At 43.4% G+C, this 26,111-nt stretch overlaps 1 protein-coding gene across 1 annotated transcript in view; it reads right to left on the bottom strand.

Annotated features, from left to right (window-relative positions):
* The window catches only part of KANK1 (KN motif and ankyrin repeat domains 1), a 128,995-nt gene extending 113,039 nt beyond the window's left edge, over positions 1–15,956 (bottom strand). The window contains exon 1 of the mRNA XM_050328493.1: positions 15,822–15,956. The gene's annotated coding sequence lies outside the window, so the exon portion shown is untranslated. The remainder of the gene's footprint in view (positions 1–15,821) is intronic.
* Between the last annotated feature and the right edge of the window lie 10,155 nt (positions 15,957–26,111).

Here is a 26,111-nt window from a genome sequence, read left to right as displayed (position 1 = left end):
CTCCAAAGGCCGGGGCAGTGCCAAGTGACATGGGACTGTCTTTTAGAAAGAGGCAGAAGAGGAGGCAAAGAGACCAGTCACAGCTGACACTGGAAACTTGTTTGCTGCTTTCAGAGTTGTATCATAAGACAAGCTAGGAGACCTCCTCCCGTCTATCTGCATGCAACTTACTGGCACACCTGATCTTATTTCCAAATGTGATCTCTAACAGTCCATGCAGGCTACTCTGAAATTAGCAGTGTAAATCACAGTATTATTTGGGTGAATAGCCAAAAATCACTCCTGTGCCAGGAGTACTGGGACTTCCTATAAATATTAGGCAATGTTTACATGTGTCAAAACCACAGTTTGGCCAAAAAAAAGTTAATTCACCCAACAGCTTTTTGATCCTCTGACAAATCATTTCCTGGTTAAAGACAGAACAATACAGAGGACTTTGGACACCAACCAGCTGTCACACTTGTGTTGTGAGCTGGCACTAAATCCCATATAGCCAAGAGGGAAGATTTAGGTGGTGGGAGGAGCAAATGGTCCCTTTGCATTCATAGCATGTGAAAAATTTTTTCTGGAGAGGCAATTCCTGCTCTTGCTACCTATCTGAAGCAAGCTGAAAGAATGGGGATCCATCAAAACTCACCAACAGGAAAGCAAGCAGCTGCACTACACTTTGACAATACTGAACCACTGCAAAACTTATTGGATGTACTACAGCTGGGGATGTTGTGAGTTAGAGGTGGGGGTTTTTTGCTTTGCTCTGCAAACGATGCTTAGAAATTGACAGATTTCAAAACGCAACGACCCATCTGCAACCTTTGAGCCTGAGATGAGTGAGGAAAACAAGAAGTGAGCTTAACAAAGATCTGAGACAGTAGCTGGGAAAAGTGAAAGCAGAGCTGAGGTTTAACAGTCATCTCCTTTTGTCCTGCTTAAAATGAAGCATTCACACACTCGTACCTTAAAAAAAAATCCTGATGCTAGCAGACTTCAACATTCTCCTTCAAATGTTCTCAGTACAGATATATAAATATTTCCCTGTACTTCTACTGGCAAATAGAGCACTTGGCAATTAAAAAGAAATGCAGCTTGGGGGGAAGCAGATTAGAAACATATTTTGCTACATAGTTCTAGTATGATGAACTCTTAATTAAAAGAAAAATTAATTCAAGGTGTTGAAAGAAACAGTCCACAGAATTATGTAGTTCCTTCCGAGCTTCAGCCTCACTCTCCTTTTAACTGATGTGTTTTAATACCATTTTTGAGAAATTGATTCTACAATCCCATTAAACTGATAGGCCATAATACACAAAATGAAAAAGAGGGGACTGACTAACGCTTGAGATACTCTTGTTCTCTTGATGTTTATTAGCTTATTTTTACTAGAGATGTTGTAAAATAGAACTCCTGAAAGTTCTCCTTATGACAAACCTATTACTTTTCTATTATTTCTTAGTAAAACAAGTTTTTCGGCAGGCAACTCTCAGATGTGCCATTTGACCTGCCACCTGCCTACTTCCAACGAGATCAGTGCCTTTACACTCAGCAGCACAAAGGGACCAACTTGACAAAACTCATGCCTGGCACTTCGAACTGCCTAACACCACATCCAGAGCAACATTACTCCAAGCCTTTCATGGGCCTCTGTTGTGATGCAAATAATGTACAATCCCCAGACACAAAAAAGTCATTAAACTGGAATTAGGAGTTATAAGTAACTGGCAAGCTGAAGGAAAAATCCGGGTTAAAAGGAACACCAAAGAAAGATCTACAAAGAAAATAGGAAACGGCTGTTTACAATTACAGTTGAGCAAACTTCAGTAAGGAAACACAGGTATGAGGACCGCCGGCTCAGCCGCCTTTGCTTCCCCAGTGTGAGGTGTGCACTCATCCCCCATCAAACCCTAACAGACTGTCACCCAGCCCTGCGTGTGGGCTGAGAGCACTGACAGCATTTTAACTTTGCAACCTTCTGCTCAGCCCGCCAGTCACACTGGCCAGCAGACAGGCTAATACCAGCGACAAGCAACCAGCCAGCTCTGCGTGCGACCTGGAGCCAAGACCAGCCCATCTCCAGCCAAGCTCCCAGCAGCTCCCCAGCTGCTGACCAAACAGGGAATTGAGCAAACTGGGCAAGAGCAGAGAAAACACTCACATGGTATTAGGTCAGGAGTTAAAATATCTCAGTGACCTGCAACTTCCATCATGAACAGCACTGATGAATGCCAGAGCCACAAGAAAGACAAACTCATCTACAAAAAAAAACCCCAACCATCCAGGCTGTGATGCATTTTCTGTCATTTCCAATAGACAGTAAGACAAAAGTAAGCAGGATCTTCTCCCTTATGAAAATAACAATAAAAAAATCAGCCATGATTTAAAATGAAATTTTCAAGAAACTATTGAGGAAATGGATGCAGTTAGTGGAGACTTCCTCGATCAGAATGAAGGTCAGCATTTCAGACAAGCAAATGAATACTATCCCTTTTTTCATAGTAAGAAAGATAACTTGGAGCTTCTTTGCCTGTAACTCCATCTTCATCATCAGCATTAGCCTCCATTCACTTCACCCAACCTCAGACCCCATCAGGCCATCCAAGAGGAATTATAAACCAGTCATGAAGCACAATAACCTTTTTTCCACAGTAACAAAACATAATTCATACACAATTCGGGGCTATTTTTCACCCAGAACGTATGCAGCCCTGTAACAACAAGCTCTCAATTAGCACGTTAATAGTGAAAGGAAATCAAAAGGTCAGTTCAAAAAATAATGCATAACTCAGGTTGGAGGTGTGTTGACAGCTAAGAAAACACCAAATACTTGCAGGAAGCAGCAAGAGCTTAAGAGAGCAGCTGGCAGAGCAAGCACATGCTTTGTGCCACAGGCACAGCTGGTCACAGCCCATGGCCAGAGGAGAGGGCAGCAAGGGAGCTAGTCCACAGCCCCCACTAATCAGCTGCAAAAAATCGAGGCTAGGGAGCACTCACTAAAGCAACTGTGGCACCTTTAAGTATTTGTGTTGTGACCCCTGGCCACTGTGTTTATCCCACGCTGGATTCTGTTCTCTTGCTGAGAAGATTACAAAAACACAAGTTCTCAAGACACCCATGGACAAGACAAGGTCAGGCCAACATTACTTGCCAGGAAAAGTTTCCTCTCCACGCACTACCATGAAGTAGTATGTGTATTTTTTATTAGCCACACAAATTTTCTTTGCAATGCTGAGCCTTGAACTCTGTACCAAGAATAGTCCAGTATGTATTCTTTTTCCATTTTCAAGCTAGAACATCTTGTAAGACTGCAACAGCCTGAGAAGTCAGGGTAGTCACCCACTAGAGTTGTGTTACAGTAAGAGGCAGCTGTGTATTCTCCACACACACACACTTGCAATAGGGAGAGAAAGAATTACACTACTGGCTCATTACTTTTGCTCCTGCAATAGCTCCATGGGACAAAGTTTAAAACTAGCAGAAATTTGATGACAAGCTGAAAATGTAAAGCAAAGGACAGATTCTCAAGAAAAAGTTTACTTGTCAGATTAGACAGAGGAGCCTGAATTCTGTTAGAGACAGTTCTTTCAGTTTTATTTCTTCCATTTTCTTCTTGTTGCCCCCCATTTTCTGTATTGTCTTAGAGACTTTGAATAAACAGAGCAAGCATTCAGGGGCAGGGTGAAAGAAGAGGAACAGGCACAACTTGATGGACAGTGAACAAAGTGTGTGCTAGATAGAAAAGTTACAGGAAATAAAAGGAGTCCAGAGAGCCGAGACAGAGGAATCGCAAAAGCATGAGAACAGCCAAGATGCTTCACAGACATGTCTGGGCAAACGTTCAAGGCCACGAGGTAAAACTACCAGAAGCCCGGAGTTACACTGTGCTTCTTAATGCTGCAGTAAAACCTACCCTGAACATCTCCTGGGAGGTACCCACGGACAACCCTGCAACTTCCACTCCAGCAGCTTATTCAGAGATGGAGAAACCAGCTGTGTTAGACATCCAGGCCTCCTCTAATCCCTCTTAATCAATAGGCAGCTGGTCATCACCCTGGCTTAAGTGGTCAAGATGAGGCGACGGGCACAGATGGAACAATGAACTCGTAAGCCTAGTCATGAGGGTGGCTGGCCAGCATGGACGAGTTAGAGCTGTGCATAATGAGCATGTTTAACCTCCAGTATCAAAACCAGTCTTTCTAGCAGGGATATTTTAAGCCTCCTCATCTCTCTCCAGTGCAGCAAGAAACTTCCCGGTAACTCTCAGAATTATTCTCCTAATTCTTCAAAAAGCAGGAAGTTGATTTCAATTTTTCTCAGACTGTGCTGAAACCCACAACTCCATGAGCTGCTCAGCCATCCTTCTGTGGGTAGATGATGCTCTGTGTGTGGCAGGCTAAGCAGGGGGGAAGAAGTACCATTTCAGGTATGTGACTTCAATTTACCTCTGCATGCAAGTCAAACCCACCTCAGCTAAGGTCAACCTCTTTCTAGCAAAAGCCAGGATAACATACTGCAGTTAAATCCACACCTGAAAGCCACCATTGCTTTAATTAGATTCAGTCAAATCCAAGTCTTTAGAGTCTAGACATGGTTTAGCAAGTGCTTTTATGTGAGTAATTCATTGAGAGAGAACACAGTTCTTAAAGGAATTAGATAACTCATCACGTGAAGTTTTATCTGGAGCTTACCTCAGTTTTGGCAAAGAAAAACAGTTGGATTTTGACAGGGAAAGAGAGCCTAACCTAAGCATTCAAGCATCAATACAAGGGAAGATTTTACTTGGGGAAGGAAAGAAGGAACTAAAGTGTTCCTCCTTGAACCTACTGCTTTTCCAGAGTTTAGCCAGCCACAAGAGGCTTTCCATTCAGAGCAAGAAACATGACAATTTTGCTACACAGCACAGAAACATGACTCTTGAGGCAATGCAGAACACAGACTTAGGTCTGGCCCCTCCTGTAGTCTCTGTACTACTCTGGGGTTTACGTAAAGGTCCAGAGATTTATACAAAGGAGAGAGAAAAGGCACATAACAGAGTAACTACCGCCTCTGACCTATGGTGTATATACACTGATCACACACCTATTTACAGAAGCTCCAGGCAGGAATATCAGAACAGCTTTGTGGCTTGACAACTTCTGCACTGAAATCAAAGTGATAAGATGCTCCAGCTCCACCAAAGTCAATTTGACTAAGCTTTAATACAAATACAAAATGGCTGTTGGATGACAGAAAATTGTTAGTAGCAGCAATACTGTGCTCCCAGCTGTGTATAAATACATTATTGCTATTTTTCATTTGTTCACAGAATCTCTGGCAGAGCATTAGTAAGAAATGGGGAGTATTAGCCTACTGTTTCTAAAGACTGCATGTTCCTTACATACCCAGCTAGTTCTTCTACAGGGCAAGCAACTACAGTATCACAGGCCAGCCAGGTCTCCTCCTTGCAATGAGACTCTCTCAGCACTGATGCAAGAATGGCCCTAACTGGACATCATGGTAAAACAATATTAACGGTTGCACTTAAATGCAGCAATATGCATAAAGCAACCCATAAATCGCCTCATTTTCACTCAAAGAGCTGAAGAGATGTTATTTTCTGCTACACAGTCAGGAGACGACCCGGCTCACTTTTGTGATGCAAATTAGCAAGTTGCTTGGAGGAAGAGGTGAGGGGGGGAAGAGTCTTTTAACCGAAATTACAATGAAACTTCCTCCCTACACAATAGTCACAGGCACCAGTTCCTATGGAGCCTCCTCCAGGACTCCACTGCTTTCCTTCAGTCTGTGCACAGCCAAACCTCTGGCCCCCCGACTGCATATTCTCCTCACTGCTGCATGCATCTGCCACCTCACTCGCCTGCAGTCACCGAAGAGACCTTGAACCACCCAGAACAGGCACCAAATGTGTAAAACAGGGGGATATAAATCACTGCCCTTCCACGATGATGTAGCTACAAGGAAACTTCTTTATCAAGCAGTAACAGCCTCCAAAGCAAAACACCACCCCAAATAAAATGTGGCTCAGGAATGTGAGGTATGTGGCAGGGGGTGGTTCTGATGGATATGAAGGGAGGACAGGAGCAGGCAGGCTGCTTCACAACAGCCGTTTCCTAGCCAGAGCAGTGGACTAGCTTAGCTGCCCCACGGATGTGCACGCAGAGCTCGGGAATGTGAGCAATGTGGACTGGGGGCCAGGGGGCTTTGCTGTCTGGGAGAGAGGGATGGGAGTGGGTACTAGGGAAATAACACAAAAAACCCAAGAGGCAGCTGGGGTTCCTGCAGAGTTGTAGGGCTCCCTGTGGAGGGGTCACAAGGCTCAACTACAGGCTGCAAACCAGCAAGTGTCCCTTTTTGTCTCACTCACCCTGTGCTTGAGGAAACGAAATTTCACATGTAGCTTTGCAATAAATCTGTGTATCATTAATTTCTACCAGCTGAAAAAAACTGTATAAATCTCCCCAGTTTTTGGCTAGTTGCTGACATGAAAAACATACCAGCATTAAGAGTAATAAACACATGCACTTAACACTCCCTGAGCCAGAGATTTAATATTCAGCTGTACAAGAACAAACCTTCTCTCCCCCAGGCTAACAGAAGATGGAGTTGCTACAGATAACAGACCTGAAACCCTCTCGACTCTGCTTCAGCCAAAACCAACAATCCCTTACAACATGAAAAACATTCAGTCACCTGTTTTTTTTTAAGGTTCTTGAAGAACTCCATTTTATTTCTACCACATTTTCTTGATCCCCGGGTCCTCATCCAACAACTGAGCACTGCCTATCTGGCTGGAGAAGCAGCTACCCAGAAGGGGCTCAAACCAGCAACCGGTGGGCACCTCCCACCGTCGGGTCTCGCTGGAGTGAGCACCGACTGCATCTCCTTAGCACGCCTACCGCATAACTCGTGACAGTCATGATGTGTGCACCAACACAAAGAAGGGTTTGTTTTCCTTAAATTTCCCCACTGAGAAGGCTCCCGACAGCCACTAGTACTTTCGTTGATGGGATCTTGCAACATTTCTGAAAAACATGACAGCAGGCACAAGCAGCAACAGTGATGGGGTGAGAAACTGCAAGGAAAAGACAAATGAGACAAAACCAGTGATAAATCAAGAATAGGATCAGGACCAAGACTAAGGCAACTCTCACTCCACTCACGGACACACATCAGAGCCCTTGTCTACTGGTAAAAAAAAATCATGAGTAAAGCAGCACCACAAGAACAAAGTATTAAATATGCATCAAGTTTGTGAGCCCGGTTAAATGATGACAAGACACATACACTGCAGCTAAACACACGTACATCATTTCCAGCACCTCCTGGTTTCAGAGAGATTCCATCTTCTAAAATCCCAAAGGTGATTTTGTATCATCTGTGAATGTTACGGACTTGCCATGCACAGAAAGCAGTTTGAGCAGACTGCTGGTAGAATACACATTGAGAACATGGTCAGTGATGCCAGAGTAAGACTGACATTCATCTGAGGAAAGAAAACCCTTCAAGAGCTTATCATTAGGGGAAAAATCCCAAACCAACCAGCAAGTTCAAAGTTTAAGAACAAGTTCAGCCCCACAGGTCAGGAAGGAATGGACGTTAATGGAATCTTAAGACTTGAAAAAAAAGCAATACAAGAAGAGATTCTTAGCTTAAGTCTTACAATTAGTCTGGGATAAAGGCTATTGTTCTAAAAGTGAAGCTATTTATTGAAAAATGTTAAGTGTGGTTTTAAAAAAAATACTGTAAAGCAGCTTAATTCTAATCACACTCATGTAAATCCAGACTGAGCACCTGAAAAGAGCCAGATGACCCTCAATGCCTTAAAAAAAAAACCAACAAAAAACCAAACAACCAAAAAAACCACAACACACACACACAAAACCAACCAAACAAACAACAACAAAAAAAAAACTCACCACAACAGAAAACCTTACACCCTTGCCCAAGACCCTGACAACTTACAGTTTGGGCTGGATTTTTTTCCCCCCCTTCTGTTTTTTGGTTTGGTCATGGAAAACCAGGGGTTATGAAAACTAGAGATTATGAACAGAGTCTAAGAGCAACTTCAAAACTTACAGTTCTTTAACTTCCACACTTAAGTAGTTTCAGTGACAACTGCTTTTCATTCAGCAAACTCATTTTTGGTTGCTAGACTCTACAAGACAAGGTGCTACTGCCAGGCAGATAGCAATCTGGAAAACAGAGCAGCAAGAGAAGCATGGGAGCCATAGAAATCCTGCTTTAATATAGCTGTAAAATCCCACCTTGGTATAGCTGCATGATATTCCGTAATATCCACATGAAGTTTTGACAACTGTCCTCCACCTTTTTAGGATTTCTCCAGCCATTCTGCACTCATCTTTTACTTCTGCTCTGTTGTGCACCTACACCACAAAGAATAAAAATGCTAAGCCTCGCCTGCCAAATTACTTCTGCTTCCTGTCCCTGTTTGCCCCAGAAACCCAATTACAAAGTTAACTCATGCTAATGGAGCCTGAAGGGATGTGCACTCACACTCAGCTACATGACACGTTGCTATGAATGAACAGCCTGATTTTCACCCTGGTTTGGTATCTGAAATGTAAACAATGCACACTGAAGTTATCTATTGCAGAATGGTAGATACATCTTGGTATATCTGCGGCTAATTGGAGTGAAAAGTCAGATTCCAATATATGAGTCATCATCCACTGAAGCATTCTGCTAAAACAAATAAACAAACCAACCAAGCAAAAAAACCCACCACAGTACGGTTGACCCCAGAAACAGTTTTTACTCTGAAGAAAGATTCAGCTAAACTAAGCACCTTAGCTCAGCAGGTATTCTGCTGTGTCTACTGGGGTAAATACACTCCAAAGAAAAAAAAGGGGAAAAAAAAAAGAAAACCAAACAAACAAACAAAAAAAGACAAAAAAACCCACAAAAAAACCACAAAGCTCTGCTGTAATGCAGACCTACAAAAGCTGGACTGAAGTGGGGTAGATTATGTCTTAATGTATCAACCTATTAACATTGCAAGGATACTGAAGAGGAGGAGTTTAAACAATACCTGTCTACTCGCAGTAGGGTTAATAACAAAGCACTGATAAGAAAACACCCAAAGGCTTAAATTTCATTTGCCAAGCTGCAAAACAGAGAAGACCTATCAACTCTTTCATTCCAGTTTCTCTTCTGTTGGAAGTCAGGAAATTGGAAGAAAAATTCTGCAATATTGTTTCATTTAATAACTATGCATGGATCAAGTGCCCATACTTTTGTCTCACAATCAACATCTTAACTGTCCTTTGCTACTTTTTATATTCTAATTTTAAAATACCCAAAAGCCATAATAGAAAGGCTCTCTAGTCTGAATCCAAATATTTCGTTCCTCAACCAGTGCACTACTTGGCAAATTCTCTCTGGAGAAGAAGAGCCACATAAAACACTCATGTATCTTTCTGTCACTGTCCAAACCATATTAGTTTGGCATAACTCTTAGAGGTCCTCTCCATCACCATATGCTGAGGCAGGGGTGAAAAGACCATCATTTGCAGTGAGTTCCCTATTGTCTGAAGTCCTTGGGGCTTTTTGACACAGCTGTTCCAAAGCAGCTTAGGAATGAGCACCGTCTTTTTCTCATTTAACAGCTCATGAAGTGAATGAAAACACTGATGGAAGCCCCACCATGCACACCCATGTTTATGCACCTAAACAAACACATTCAACCTCTGACATTCTCCGGTCAGGGAAGACTTCCAGCTGTTAACTGGGAGAACAATTGCAGTTAAAAAAAAAAAAATCAGAGTAATTCAGGGGAAATAATTGTTTAAAACTAAACTCTTCCATCTTTGGGAGGAACAGGTTGCAGGCTGGTGGCATGCTGAGCAGGAAATGCAAGTCAGGGAGCTTTCCTAGTCCCACTCACAGAGCAGGGTGCTTCTGATCAGCATCTGTCAAGAATGGACCAAAATTTAGAACACATCACATGAGTTACCAACAGCTTGCAGGCTTGGGAAGCAATTATAGCACCACGATTTCATGCCTATTAATTTCTGACACAATTCTGTACTACTGCTGAGGCTTCTCACCCTCTCATGCTATGCTGGCACAGCACATGGGATAGCAAAGAGCTGGGGCCGGGGGGTGTGTGTGTGTGTGTGTGTGTGTGTGTGCATATTTTAGCACGTTTGTTTCCAGCCAGATCAGTGTTCCAATCTGTCTTGTCGCAGAGCCACATAAATATTAGCAACAACACAAAGAAGTTGGCAGCAGAAGTGCAAGAGGACAGCTCGCTACTTTCAGTCAGGCACAGGTTTGCTGCCTACCTGTAGTCCCTGTATAGCCCCTGTGGCACAGGCAGCTGCAGTCAACAGGAAAGAGTCAGGAGATGCAGAGATCCGTATGGATACTGAATAAAACAGAAACAGTTCTGGTGCCACTTAGGAATGATCTGAGTCAACCTGGGCAGCATCCTCCCCCTTAACGACATTGCAGAATTGGAAAGGGATCAGAAATACGTATAAATCATGAAGGAGGCTTCAAAAAAACACTTAATTTTTTCACAGAACAAACAGACATTACTTGGAAGGGGGTAGTGGATTACACAATATAATGAATGGTGCATAAAAGCTAAATCAGTGTTTGTATGTCAAGAAGGGATGATCAAGCTATCCAATTAGGAGGTTGAAATGTGTGCATACAAAGAGTATAGAAGTCACTATCAATGCATAGAAGCCATGAAGGCTACCAGCTCAGTGATACCATGAGAAGGATTGGTCACTTGTGTGGGTAACAGCCCTGCCTGGAGCTAAACTTAGGAATACTACTTGAAGTGTTCAGGGGAAAAAAAAAGAAAAGAAAAAAAAAAAAAAAGGGAAAAAAGAAAAGTCCAGGGACTTAGGGTTTAAAAGTCAATGTTTACTAATTACAAACACATACAAGACATAAGGAATAGATTACACCTCATCAGTCTTACATGTATGGCTACCTCAAATTTGTTAAAAGCCTCTGGTAAAAATCCTCTCAACGCAAAGCAACTCGAGTAGAGCTAGCACCTTGTCCAATAACCAATATTTTGACTGTTTGCATCTCCTTGGAAAACTAAGCAGCAGCACACTCCACTCCTGCCATGGCAATACTGCTTCACGTAAATATATCAGACCCTTTGGACACAGAATATGGCAGACCAGTAAGAAAATCTCAGGTCCCTGGGATGAGGAGTGGGTACATTTGTGCAGCAAAGACCTCAACAGTAAATTCTTTTGGATTTCCACAACCAACAGCTCAGGGCACCTACAGCCAGGAAGGACATCCTCTACTTCAGAGCACTAGCACACAATAAAGCTGGTTTAAGATATGACCAACCCAGAGCAGACCAGCGATCCATCTTAGAAAGTTTGCCCCAGAAACCCAACAAGGTGTCCCCACTGCCAGCCTGGGTACAAACCATCTCAAAACACCACCAAAGATGCCTGTAGCTCATGGCATGCACAGCTGTAAAGGACATGGAGAAACAGTCCATGGTTTGCATGTAGGAGACTTCTCTCACTGACATTTCTTCCTCCTGAGCTCTGTGTCATGCATCAGCACCCCAGTGCTCCAAGACAGCACAGACATCTCCATATGCATGTGGAATGGGACAGAGGCACTATCCCTGCACCCCAAAATACAGGCTGGGACACTCCCACTGGCCAATATCCTCCCTCCTTCACCAGAACATTTTGTGGAGATGCCTTTTTCAGGGAAAAGCCAACCAAACCCATCAGGGCAGATATTCAGGTCTAGTTTTGGCTCCTGGGTGCAATAGGAAGCCATACACCAGAAAAGTATGTGAAAGCAGTTTGTCTTATAAATAAAGGAATTAAAGGGACATTGAAAGCATGCTTTCATGACTCATGTTTAATTGGCAGCTATCCTTCCTCAGTACAGCTCTAATTAGAAATCAGAAACAAATTTTTTAAGCTCAGAAAGGCACCAAAAAAAAAATAGCATTACTGACAAGGGAAGCCTGTGGGTGCGTTTTAAGTGTAACAGGATGCTGCCTTCTAAGTTGTGCTTTAGCCAAACTAGTTATTGGGCTTAATACAAGGTTAAGAGCCCAGAGCCTGTAGCAGCCTGGAAGAGAGATCAGACACCCTTGCCATCCCTTCTGAATTGACAAAATTTCTCCACTACTAGTGAAGCTCAGAAAGCATTTCCAGTACTCCCTACAGCACCTTTTAAGTAATTTCCTCTTCTTCTTTTCATAAACAAGTACATCTTTAATGGTGAAAAAGTGACTATCACCACATACATCTTTCTGCTATAGGGGATTTGACAGCAAACCTTTGGCAAAGTAAAAATGTAAAAATTACCTAAATCAGTATTCAGATTTGACCACAAGTCTCCACACTACTGTCATGACTGCAGACACAGTTTCCCAAGGTAAAATACATGGGCAGCATTCAGAGTTAGAGAGACATTAGAGTATAATTCATAACACAACACTACTGTATATGTAAGTAGTGTGCATAAAATATATAAGCTAGAAAAAAAAAATCAGTTAGCTGACTGTTCATTCCTGACATATTTATTTCTCTTCAGGTACTAGTCTTTTGACAGCTGGGAACAGTCACGTAATTTGCATGTTATTTCCCCTCGATATGTGACTTACATAATGGGAGAAAGACACAACTGTGATGTACCAGAGTTGACAAGCCTAAGTTGTTCCCCCTATTTCTCCATGAGATTCCTAAATGTCTTTTATGGCACTGCTAATTATTCAATAGTATCATGCAAGGCAGATACTATTAAGATACTTAAAATCAATCATTTTCCACTAAAATGAAGCATATTATAAATCTCATCACAAACCTCAATCTGTAGTCAAGATAAACTTACTTCATACTGTTCATAATTTTTTTTATTTCATAAAGGCTTATGAAATAAGACCATATGCATACGATTTATAAAAAGATACTGTGATTTTTAGATACAATTTTATATAGCTCAAAAAAAAAACTTTTCAAGTAAATCCTGTAAAAAAATTACAGCTGGCATTTCAAGTCATTGGTAAACTACACATATCGCAACTTTAGGAAGTTAGGTGAAATAAAAACTTCACAAGTTGTTCACTGCTATTTCGTGTTCCAATTCCACCTGAACTTCTCCACATCATTATGACATGAAAATCTAGTTATCAGCTTAGTACTCATCATCTTGCCACAACCCACAGAAATTTTAGATAAAATTCTTACCTGTGCACATACAGTTGCACAGGCTTTCAAGCCGCTTCCTTTTCTGAAGCATACAGATGAATTTGGATGGATTGGACAGCAAAGCAGTGACGCCTGAAACACCGCCTCTGGCCCATTAGTCAATTCCATTAGCTAAATGACTAGGAAAAAAAGCCCTCTTTTACGTGACCTACTGCTACAACAGGTGCTGACACCACAAGAAAATCTACAACTGTCCTCAATTAACAACTAATGTTTTAGCAAAAAGCATGATCAGATGTCCAATCCTGACAGCTCTTCACAGTGGCTCTGCATCATTTGCAAAATAGACTCTTCATTTAGACGTTTTCATTTCACTTTCAGCATCTATTATTTAGACATGCAGGGCACTGCAGAAATTGAGACCACAAGCTGTACCAGAAGCTTACAAACCTGAGAAAACCGCCAGCGTGGAAAAGAGGCTAACGGATACTGAGAGGGAGCAAATGGACCAACTCATCTCACACAAAAGTCATTTGTTGTATGAGAAATACCTTCACTGCTGCTTCTCCAAAGGAGGTGGGATTTTCAGAGACACATAAAACCAGTCCACATTCAGTTTTCAATTTAAGGACTCAGTTTTATTCACAGTTTAACCAGTGCAATTTCAAAGTAAAGCCTAATCTTAAATGAAAGCAGGTGCATACAAATTCAAAACCTAAGACACTAGGGACTTCCATATAGGCTGGAGTGCTACAGAAGTTGTCACTAAATTACACAGAGTGGTCACCAATAATCTATTTAATGTCAGTATCCTGTTTGACACTAGAGAAACGTCTACCTTAGTATGAATTTCCATCTGTTTAGATCTCTGGCAATAAAGAGGGGATAAATTGCACTGTGATGTCACACAAATGAAACAGAGTTCAACATGGTATCAAATCCCACCAAGCAAACCGTCAGCAAAGTCACAGATTTTGAGGCACACAAGAGCCTGTATCCACCCGCACTTCAGCCCAAGCTGCACTTTGGCAGCTGGGGTTGTGCTGCTGCTCGGGGCTGCTGCCCCCAGCGCTGGTATGACCCACACCCAGCACTGTGCGGAATGCTCACACAACAAGTTTCCACGCCCAATCTTCCCCACACCTTCATGCACCAGAACTGCAACCTCTCTCACTCAAAACCAATGAAGGAAGGACCCAAGCTTCCCCGCCATACAACACCACCCCATCTCCTGCTGAGGAGGCAGTTTTTGGGTAGGATCCCATTTCACTTAATCGCTAGTATCTAGTAGATGTTCCTAGCCAGAAGAGAGACAAGACTTCAAAGATGCCTCTTGCAGCATGGATTGGGTGAAGCTTGACTCCAACCAAACAGCCTACTGCACCCTGCTGTCACCCACTCCCTTTGGAAAACTAACTCCAGACCTGAAGACCCAGGCAGCATTTCTAAAGGCTTGAAACGCCACCTGAACAAAAATGTCACGGCCTTCGTTGCACACCTTGAGCATTTACTAAATTAGTTTGACCTTTCTAAAACTCACATTAACCCAATCGGCCTCCTCTCATTTTTCTCATATTCTCCTTTCTTCACAACCCACACCTGCACAATCTTTAATCAGACCGAGTCATCTTGCCAGAAAGGGTGAAATAAAAGGGTAAGATACATCCGATATTTTTAATCAGCAACTTGTCCTGGCACCTTTTATGGCTTGCCAAGATGCAGTGTTGTCAATTATGCTACAGAACTGCCAGATGGACTCTGCCGTTATTTAAATATTTGAGAGCTTTGATTTAACAAAAAGCACACTACACCTGACCTTAACAGCAGTATAAGAAAAATTGGTCTTATGTGTAACTCAGGGACAAAGCACTCACAAGAAAGTCACTGTCATTACTGAAGCATGTAATTGCCTGAATTAGATTTTATACATAAGTGTGTACCAAGCTATAGGGTCTCACAATGCTGTTTCGGAAAGAATAAAACAGTTTTCAAACAGTTCAGGATGTCTGTAAGAGTTTGTGGGGTTTTTTGAGATCTGTGAAGAGAAGCCAAAGTTAAGGCTGAGCATCAAAGCCTTGTTCCCTTCCCCCACTCCCCTCTCCCTCCCCCCCCAAAAAAAGGTAGAAAAGTCTCTACTCTTTCTGAAGTGCCAGCTCACAAGTTAGTGACGGTCCATTTGAACAAAGCACCGGCGAACACAGCTCCCACACGTGACCCGCTCCCCCCACCGCGGTACCCGCTCTGCCTTCTCTCTGTCTCGCCCAGGTGCTTCCATGGCAGCACTTCCAAGGGCAGCCAGCGCTGGGGGCCGGGGGGGCGCGTGGGGCTGGGACACGCCTCCCATGCTCCGAGCGCCGCCGGGATGCAGCGATGCACCGAACACGCGCGGCCGTGCCCCGCTCGGCAAAAATCAAGCGGTTTTACTCAACACGGGGAGCGATATCAACAATTCTCCACGACACGCTCACATACCGGTCCGCAGGGAGCGCCGCCTTTCTGGTAGCGGGGCAGCGCCGCGGCAGACCGTCCGCTCCCCGCGACGACGCTGCTCCGTCCGACGAGAGGGGCCGCAGCAGCGCCCTTGCCGCTGCCCCCCGCCTCGTCCGAGCGCCTCTCTCCCGCCACATCCCAACCCATCCCCCGCCCGCCGCTCACCTCCGGGCTCCTCGCCCCGGCGAGGAGGTGGTGGTGGTGGGATGGTAGTGGTGGGGGCGCTGGGGACCTCCGCAAAACTTCAGCCCCAACCTCTCGCCACCCCGCACCGCTGGGACTCCGCAAACTCCTCCGGCCGCCGCTTTGTACCCGCCGGCGGCCGCACTGCGACTGCGCGCTGCCCAAAATCAACACGGCGCCTCCAGGCACCCGCGACCCGCCCGCCCCGGCGGGGACGTGTGTCCGCCCGCGGCCACCCCCCGGCCGCGCAACCCTCCCGCACCCCACCAGTGCAACCCCCAGTGCCCGGACAGTGCAGTCTCTCCGCACCTCCGTGCATCCCCCCATCCAACCCTTCTGCCCCGCCGAGGGTGCGGGGAGGGTTTTGGATAGGCTTGGTGGGCGCACGGCACGGCGTGGGTGGCCGCGGCGCGTACTCCCCTGAAGCCTCGGAGATGTGGTGGAGTGCGGGGACCGCCGGTGGCATCAGAGGGGGTCTTCTTGCTTCCCGTCTTAGAGCCTGGGCCAGTGGCTCGTCGGGATGCCGGGGAGAGCAGGGTCGCCGTCGGAGCTGCACCTGGAAATGCAGCATCCTTGGGAAAACCTGCCTGGAGCTAACCCAGCTGAAGTCTGCACTGTTGGAGGGAGTCGTTCGAGGCCCATGAAAGGAGCGTTGGCCTCAGCAGGGTTGGGGTCGAATCCACTACCTGGCCAAGGCTAGTGTGGCCCAGTGCCAAGGGACTGGGATTCTCCAGTGAAGGCTGCCATGTGAAGTGCTTTCTTCGGTGTCAGAGCCTCGGCAGAATGTGCCCTCCGAGTGCCAGCTATTCTGTGCAGGGCTGGACAGGGTCCTCAGCCGAGGCTTTCAAAGAAGAGCACCACTTACCATCAACTCCCTCCGCACTGCTTTGTGAACCAGCTTAAAAGCAAAGTTTTAAACTTGTACCTTGATCTTTACCGGCCAGAAGAGGCTATCTCTAAAGGGTTTTTGGCTGTGAAATGATAGAAGTCCCTGGGTTTGTGTGCCTTGAGTTTTTTTGCCCGAGGGCTTGAATATTCAGAATGTATTGATGTGTGGTTTGTTTCACTCCTCCCTCTCTTATCTCAGGTGCTACCTTCATTGCTCCAGGGCTCCAAGGTCTCCAGAAGCAAATGATTCAGAAGCTTTGTGGTGATGCCAAGAAGGGTTTCATAGCACAGAGTAGGACAGTCTGTCCCAAACACAGGTCAGAAAGTGAATACTCCTAACTCACAGGTTAGGAGTAAGCAGGATCCAGGAGACTCATCAAAGTCAGGAGCATGACAACACCTGGTCTTCTTTTCCAGCTCTGGTTATGAGACACTACAAAGTGATTATTGTTACTTTGCAGTGCAAAAGGACATAGCTGTATCTCTCCTTGCTTTTTCTGGTTTTCCTGTAGTGTGCTGTTAAATGCTGGCACCTCCTGATCCTCCCTTCTCATTTCCTTCTTTCCGTCATTCCTCTGCTTTTCTTCTTCCTTTCCCTGGTTAACTTTCCAGAAGCTATGCATATTTCCAGATTTATTTTTTTTTCAGATGTGATCCCTGAAGCTCATGAATGGAGACCAGCAAAGTTTCTCTTAAAGAATATTGATTCCAGAATAGAGCAAGGAGTATATTAAGGAAATTTGAAAATCTTTCTGGTTTTGCCAGTGGACCACATTTCAGTAATGGTAAGCAACAAAGGTTAGGGTTTTCTTGTTCTATAAAAAGCTAACAGGCTCAGTGACATTTCCATCTAACTACTTTCCAGTATTTCTTCTGAAATCTCTGAAGCCATTAGAACATTTTAGAGATTAAATCACATCAAATATTTTTGTAAATAAAGCTCCTGTCACATTGATATAAGCCATATCTCAAATCTGAGAGATGAGCTTTTATTAAAAACTGAGCTTTTATTTAAAAAACCCCCTTTTATACATTTTAATTCAAACCCACATATTTTTAGATATATTTGCAGTCCAAATCTGCAGACAGACCCTGCCCTGCAGCTCCTTAAGATGCTAATAATTATTAATCCTCCCTGCTTACTTTCCATCCAGAGGCTATTTTTTATGGCTGAGTTACCAGCTCTAGAAAAAATGTGGTACTGATGAAAGAAGTAGTTGAAACAACCATGAGCACCACTTACCATTATTTATATTAACAACCAAAAAGAAAGTATACTCAGGCCAGCAAACAACTCCTTACCATCAGCTTATTCATCCGAATAGCTGGGTCAGGACCATGTCATACCAGAAACTGTACAAACACAGAACGAAAGCACTCCAAACTATGACAATGAACAGAGCAAGCAGATAGGACTCTTTCCACTTCTCCCACTCAATCCTTTCTTTCAGGAGCTGCCAGCTCTTGACAGTTAAAACAAGTGAAATTAAATAAAGAAGCCAGTTGTTGCATTACCTATGTAACAGTGATAGGGAAAGACTTTCAGTGTGGTCAAGCAGTGGATGGGACTTTTTCCTTTGATGGTGCAATTAAAACCAGCAGGTCTTTGTTCACCCTTCAGCTACCTGGGGCTTGTCTGGCTTTGCAGAGATCTTGCAGAATGCAGAATGGGGAGCCTGGGCATCTGTCACGTGGGGCAGAGTGGCATATAAGAGAGCACAAAGTGGGGAGGGTCTGCAAGCACCTGCCAATCTGCTCCATCTGCCCTGGTCTCCCAAGCACATGCACATAGGGAAAGTTGGGAGAGGAGACACAGACCCCACCTTATAGAGCACCAAAAGAGAAACTGGCCTCAGTCTAAATTAACCCAGGCAAAGCCTCAAGAGGAGTGGAGGATGAGAATGTCAGTATGTTGCTGACACCCTTTCACAGGTGTGAGCCATGAGGAGCAGGATACTCCTCCCCAGTTGGGCTTGCCCTGCCTGGGGCACTGGCACTGTCCTTGTCACCCTTGGAGATGCCCCCACCATTACCTGGGGTTGTGGGAGTGAGTGAGTTTGCCTCGCTCAGCCTAGGCACCAGCAAGAGACACTGAGCAGGAGTAGGTGCTTTTGCAGGGTTTTTCTAGCTCCCTGGAGTGTTTTTTATTTGGGACCTTATCTGGCACATAGGAAGTCTGGACTATTAAATATTTAGAAAAAATAGCTCTTACCACCCCAAAAAAAGCCAAACCCACCTATTTCCTTCAAATAGCCAGATCCCCTGTCTCTGTGAGTACAAAATCATAAGCGGCACATCCAGAAGTAAGTAAAGGTACTACTTTGAAGAGAGAGAACACATTGTATTTTTCTGTGATCTGGTCCAAACAAATATTGTGTAGGCTTTTGCAGAGTTTTCAGTGAGATTTCAGGTTGCGCACAATACAGATAAACTCTTTGCACACATAGCACATGTTAAAAGCAAGACTTAAGAGAAATCATCCCACCCTTCTTCTGTGCATTGCGCAGAGGCTTGGGTAGAACAGAGTTCCCATTGACTCTCAGGCCCTCTGGATTTTAACACAATGCCTGAAACCTGTTTTGTGTTGAACATCCCACACAGCTTACTCAGGAGCCACTGGGCTGCTAGAACATGAAGGTCAATTGCATCAGCATTCTGGGTGGCTGGAAGTGCACCTGAGTGCATGTGATCAGTGGGATCAATTTAGAGGCAGGTTGCACCAACCCTGCTCCCAGCTGTGGCCCATGGCCTTTTTGGAAGAGTGGGGAGGAGAGGGATTAGATATTCCCACTGCTGCTGTATTTGACAGCAATTTTTTGCTTTGCTGCCACTGTACAGGAGCATGGCAGCCACAGTTATCTTAGATGAGTTGCCTTAAATCTAACTTACATGTTGTATAATGTTCCCTTCTCCTACCTTTCCTGAGCACTCAGAAAATCTGAGATGCTTCAGTCCTCCAAGGCCCACAGTTCCAGAGAAGCCCTTGAAGCCATAGCAAACATCACTTGATTTGTTGGGGTAGTGGAAACAGCCCTGCCCTGTAACCAAATCAATACTATTAAAATTTTTTAAAAAGAACAATTCTGAGTTTGCCAAGCAAAACCAAAGTTGAAATGTTCATTCCATAGGAAATGGTAATGCTTTCCTGTGCCTTATTTTGTCCATTCTAGAAAAAAAACACTTACCTGAAAAAGATCAGTATTTTTTTACACAAAAAGATTTGGTATGTAGGAAGTGGTATTCACAGCACCTACCTAAGCCCGACAGGACCTTAAAAAAGTCTCTGTGAACCCCCCATCCTTGCCACCAGAAATCCTTGCTGCCTTTGTGGTGTCTCACACAGAGAAAGGCTGAGTAGGACAAGGTGTGATGCTGGTAGTATTCCCTATCAAGGGCTTGGTTTGCACCTTGGCCTCTGAAGGACATTTTTAAGTGCTGATCTTTGCCAAGCAGCTGCCAATGCCAAAGCTGAGTAGGAACCTAAGGAATTAAGTAAAACTCAATTTTAAAAGTAGTGGACCTGAATATTCTGCACACTGTAGTGAAAAGCAGGGGTATCCATTGCACTGGTGTGAATGACCCCACACAGTGGGCATGGCAGCTGAGAAGCACAGTAATCCTCTCCACTGGCAAGTCTGTAAAAGCCCAGCTTTTTCTTTCTCTCTGCATCAGTTTTTCTGACTTGCTTTTAGGGGTACAGGAGTTTCAGGAGATGTACACTCTGACTCTCTTTTCTCAGCACAGCACACCACTGGCAGTTCACACTGCGTGGCTGGTTTCTGAGCCCCATCTGCGAAGGAGGGATGTTACACAAACACAAAAGAAAGCAAGGCATTTCTTCTGCCCTGGTTCAGGGCTCACATCAGTGGCAGCAGAAAAAATAGTACCATATGCTTGCCTAGCAGTCCAAAGTAAAATGAAAGAATGCAGCAGTGCTCCTGAATTTCCATCATTGGAGTTTTTGGTGCTGGAGGGTATATGTTGCTGTTTGCCACACATTGCCTTGGATTTCACCATTAGGCCTATGGATATTTGAGACACAACAGTGTTCTTGATTTGTGCATGAATGCACAGGAATGTGACTCCAGAAATTATTTACTAGATGAAATGTAGCATTTGCCTTTCCCCTTATCTTTAAAGCAGCAGTGTCAAAATACATTCCCCAAGACAGAGGAAAAGTTGCCACAACTTTACTTTCTAAGTTGATAAAACTTATCCGTGAAATACTTTAAAGAATGGTTGATTCTCCAGAGCTCCCAGACCTTTATTTTTGAGCAGGGTGAAGAGGCCACTGCAGTTTAATGTAGTTGTATCAACCTGTAATGAAGTTGTATTACCAAGCTTAGTCTCTGCAAAAAGCTTTACTTGGACTTGATGTCTATCATGAGTTGTCTGAGAGATTAACATCATAATTTCCTTAATGGGTATGTGCATACAGCAGCTGGGGTCTTGAAGTACATTGGGAAATCATGTTCAAGTTCTCATCAAAAGTCTATTTGGGTGCCTGTACTAGGAGAGTTGAGCAGGTCCACATGCCAGCTCATGAGAGGCAGAGTTGGCTTGACTGAGTTCACAGGACACCTGTCTTACATGCCAGGGCAGGCAGAAAATATTTCACAGCACCCTGACAGCAAACGTGAGACCCACAGTAAAAAGCAAAAGCAACAACTACAGGAAGAAAGAAGGAAAGAAAAAGCCTTGGCAATTTCTTGCTGGAGGAAGGAATTTGTAAAATCAACTCCCAGAGTTAGACTCAGTTGGCACGATCATAAATTTGTGCATGTTCACCCCAAGGAATGGCAGAATTGGGAAACTAATGACCCCAGCATTTGTTTCCCTGATGCATGGGTCATTGGAGGAGTTCTTTCCTCATACTGCCTCCATGTCAGGAGATAAGGAGACCCTGAGGGACATTTTGGAGGACCCTTGCATTTTACATATGAGACATTTGGAGTTTTCTATCTTTATAAACTGCAAATTCTCAAATTAAAATGTGCTCTGTGCCAAAACTGGGTGAGCAAGGACTGCTTTTATGCACATACAGATTTATTTATTTTGTACAAATGATGACTTGATTCCTGTGATGGTATTTGAATTTCATCAAATTCATTAGCCAATTGTGCTCTTCAAATGGGGCTTCTCAACCTTCATTATAGTTCCAAATTCACAAGAGGATTTTGACTTAGAGGCATGGTATCTGTTTTAAAAAAATGTGATTGGGATATCAAAGGCCTATAAACATTCAGGAAAAAAAACCTTGATGTACTTCAGCATTTTTTTAGAAGGGACGTGGATATATCTTCTGCTTTTCTTTCCTGCTGACTGACTTAACAACTAAGGGCCCATCTGGTGGTCATTTAGGGATGACCCTGAGTACTAAAGGTCTTGCCTTGACTAGAGATCAAGCTGAAGAAGAGAACATGTCCTTTGTTCCTGTTTCATAGACATCAGTATGAAGCTGCTTTGCAGAGACTAGTGACAGCTTTAGATTTCTTAAAATGTTTGGTATACTGATTAATCTGTGATTTATAGCACTGAATGTGAGCTTAGATCCTCTTTCATAACTCACATAGATTCTTCATCCTTGAGCATCCAGTACTGGCTCTGCACCAGTAGGGGTACAACATGCCTGGTCTAGTAACACTATTTGTGTTTCAGCAAACTCATGACTATCTGTGTAAGCCTTCAGCCTTCAAATGTACCTTCTGACAACACAACCTGGCACAGACAGTATGTGCAGATTCCTCCATTAAGCTAGCTCATCACTTAATTTTTGGTAACCAGATGGTTTATCTGGGACCTGGCAGTTGTATGGATACAGGTTTTCTCACTGTTTCAGAACACCCTGAAACACATGAAAAGCCCCTGTTTCTAACACAGTGGTGTGCAGTTCTCCTCTCTAGATGCAGGGAGTGCACTTTGGTACTTTACTAATGCAGAGCACTGATGGGGATTCAAATGAATTAGTTAATTCCCAAAGCATTTTTTGAGTTTGGGCAGATTTCCACCCTCCTTTCAGCAGTGGCATGGAGCAGCAGCCCTCTCAGTGGCATGTGCTGGCGTGTCCTGGCTCTTCTGTGCAGTCCCCACAGTGCTGTCCTGCAGCCAAGCCTAGAGACTTGTGAGCCACACCACCGTTCCCATGGACTCTCCCTCCTACACAGGACTGTCCTACCCAAACCATGTCTAAGTTCACAGAAGTCCTGTAAAGGAATCTTGGGCAGGGGGTGAGTTACAGCAGCGTCATGGAGAGCAGGAATGGGAACTGTTTGAAAGTGAACTGCTGAAGTTAAACAGAGGATTAAACAAGCTCCAGTTTTGCAGTCACGAGTACCTGATGTTAAATGTTTTTTCTTACCAGGCTGTGAAAATGATCAGCATTGTAGGAAGGCTCAGATGGCCATTCTAGGAAGATTTCCTCTGTCAGTGAAACACTGGACAGCAGCTGGTGCCGCAGCACCAGTGCCCCAGTGATGGTACCTGGTTTGTGAGCAGGATCCCAGTAACTGCAAAGCCACTGGTGGGTACATTTGCCACCAATTAGTAATACATTAAATTAAAGAATGGTTGATGAACCAGTGGGATTAACAGGACATGCTGCATTTGCTCTATTTCCTCAAACTATGCCTGTCTGTGACTGTATTTCCAAGCTTTATAATTTCCATCCACAACATCCCTTTTGCACATAGGACATGGAACAAATAGTCACTCCTGGCACCTGTTACTGCAGGAGACATGCAGGGCTGTGCCACTGCTCCTAGACAGCCTGGATCTTGCACTGGAAGCGACAATCCCAATGCTTAGTCTGCTTCCTTCAAAGGAGCAATGGGAAACTGCAGTGTGCCTTTTGTTTGTTGCTTTTGCAGTTTTCCAGTTCTTGGTGGAAACTTGCAAAATCCAGGCAGTCAGCATTAAAAAAACAAGACCAAAAAAACCCCCAAACCCACCAAATCCACAAAAACTTAAAATATTTTTATTAGAAAAAAATAGAGTTTTCTCTAATTTATTTATTTCTTTATTTAGCTCTTTTGTGGTTACTTTTTGCCTGACAGCTTCCATTAAAGCACAACAGTCCTTGGTTTGGTGCTGAGTGCCCCACGTGGTCTAGAAAGTGAGATGCATTCAGCACTTTATCCCGCCCTTAGTTCCATTTACTTCTTTTGTTCCCATCAGTGTGTTGGGTTTTTGATATTTTGTTCTCTAATTGATTATTAATTTCTTTATGGATGGATTTCTTTCACTCAGCTGCAGCCTTTGCCCTAGGCTGCAGCAGGCCTTGGGGGTAACTGGGTTTCCCTAAAACCTGAGCTAAGCAATCCTTTCTATGCAGACATGGAGGACTGACTTTAACAGTGTTTAACCTGCCACAGATTACAAGAGTTTTGTTCTTCCTAATTTAATCAATTGTTGAAGCCTCTTACCTAAACCAACCTCTTTGAAATCTTTTAGACACTATTGATTTAATGTTATTCTCACAATGTTAAAACCTGGTAGGATGAAGTACAGTGAAAATGCCATCCTTCTAAGCTGCCAAGAAATCTCTAGCCTCTGAGGCAAGCTCTATGGACTTAAATTTTGTAAAGCTGTTCTTCCCTTTCCTTTCCCCTTCCCCCACTGGGAAAAATGCCACCCCAAGGGTTTAGGTTTAAGTCCAGAATTTTATGCCTTAACTCAAGAAGGAACACACTCCTTTGGGAGCATTTCCAACCTTACTCTGATACCTGAGAAGGGGTTCTTCTCTCTAAAAGTTGAGCTGCAGACAAAGGAAAGGATATGGGTTTGTGCCACACTTCCTTTATTCATTAAGTCCAGAAACACTTGTTTGCTTGAGGTTTTAAGATAGCTTTGTGTCACTTTCAAATTCTAGATGTATCAGCAATGCTAAGCTTGCTTTTCTTTTTTTTTTTTTTCCCACTGAGCTCTCATAGGAGAACAGAAATTTCCGCAGATGTTCACATTTGGTAAAGCTGGAAATGTGTAATAGGAAATCTTCCTTTCCAGTTGTTTTGGAAATGTTAAATACATAAGACATAGTCCTCCTTCCATCCAGCTAAAACACCTTGTCCCTTTGATTATTAGGGTTTAACTTTCTTTGTAATTTGGATTTCATGAGTAGTAGGCATCCAATGCATGTTTAGAAATATTCCATTAATAGAGGCTGATATGGAAAAAACTTATTCCTGTAAAAAGACATAGTTCTAAAAGAAGTATTAGATCCAGAGACAGAAATATTAAATCAATTTCATAGCATAGAAAAAATACTGTATAATGATTTAGATATCTTTTAAGTATCTTTTGTCTATCATTAAGGGAAATTTAAAAGAAAAATAAAAGTAGAATTCAACTTTGCTTCTTTTTTCTGAATGGAAGATTTTGTTTTGAAGGGTGCAAAGCAGCAGATTGCTTGGAACAGAAGCAGAACAAAATGTTACAACTTTCAAAGCTTTCTATATTATTCCCAGAAAAATTGCTATTTGGTATCTTCAGAGGTTTAGTTTGCTTCTTTTGATCAGCTAAACACTTAGTTTGATGTTTTCAGGATTTTTTACTGAGCAATACTGAGTGATGACTTTGTTTGCAAAAAACTTCTTCAAGGTTAGTTTTTTAATTCTTGAACACTTGGAAAACAGTCTGGTTTTGAATGAAAATGAGTAATTTAAACCAATCCCTCACTAAGAACATGAAGAGTCACAGAAACATATTCAATTTACTATGTCAAGTGCTCAATAAATGCCAGAATTTACTGTAACCTTCCCATATACCATATACCACCTGGTTCTACTGTGAGAGTGAATTGCCTTTATTCATGTAATCAAAAACCTTTTACACTTCTCCTTTCAGTGCACTGATTAGACTGGAGCATTACCCAACTTGAGATGACTTATTCAAGGCCTGTTGATTATTTTATAATGACTCTGTTTAACCGGTTTAAAAGATGGTTAAAACATAGTCAGCCAAGATACTCCCTGAATTGCCCCACTCCCAAATTCAGTCCTGGTGGCAACACCCTATGAACACTCCTTGTATGTGTACCTCTCTACCAGAAGGCATCAGCACTGTAGTGGAGTAAACCCCAGTAAAACACTTTCATTGTGTGCTTCATTTTCATAACAAGCATTGTTTTGAGAGATTGTAGCACCTAAAAAAGCCCTAGCTGGGTCTGTGGCAGGCTCTCTGCTAAGCTTGAATTCCCTTATATAAAATAATTGAGACAATGATACTTCAAAGAGACAAAAAGGAAAAGAACAACCGAAAAAAAGTTTAAATGTCTGCTTTCAATTTTCCAAGCCTTCACAATTGGTGGGAAACCAAATGAGAAAGCATTCAGCTTCCAGGAAGCGGTCATGTAACCCAGACCTGCCATTTTTGGGTGATAACACTGCA

The sequence above is a fragment of the Myiozetetes cayanensis genome, unplaced genomic scaffold, assembly GCF_022539395.1.
Source record: "Myiozetetes cayanensis isolate MyiCay16 unplaced genomic scaffold, myiCay2020 scf4, whole genome shotgun sequence".
In the NCBI taxonomy this organism is placed as follows: Eukaryota; Metazoa; Chordata; class Aves; order Passeriformes; family Tyrannidae; genus Myiozetetes; species Myiozetetes cayanensis.
Note: the sequence above shows the minus strand (reverse complement) of the source record. Positions and strands in the feature narration are given on the sequence as shown.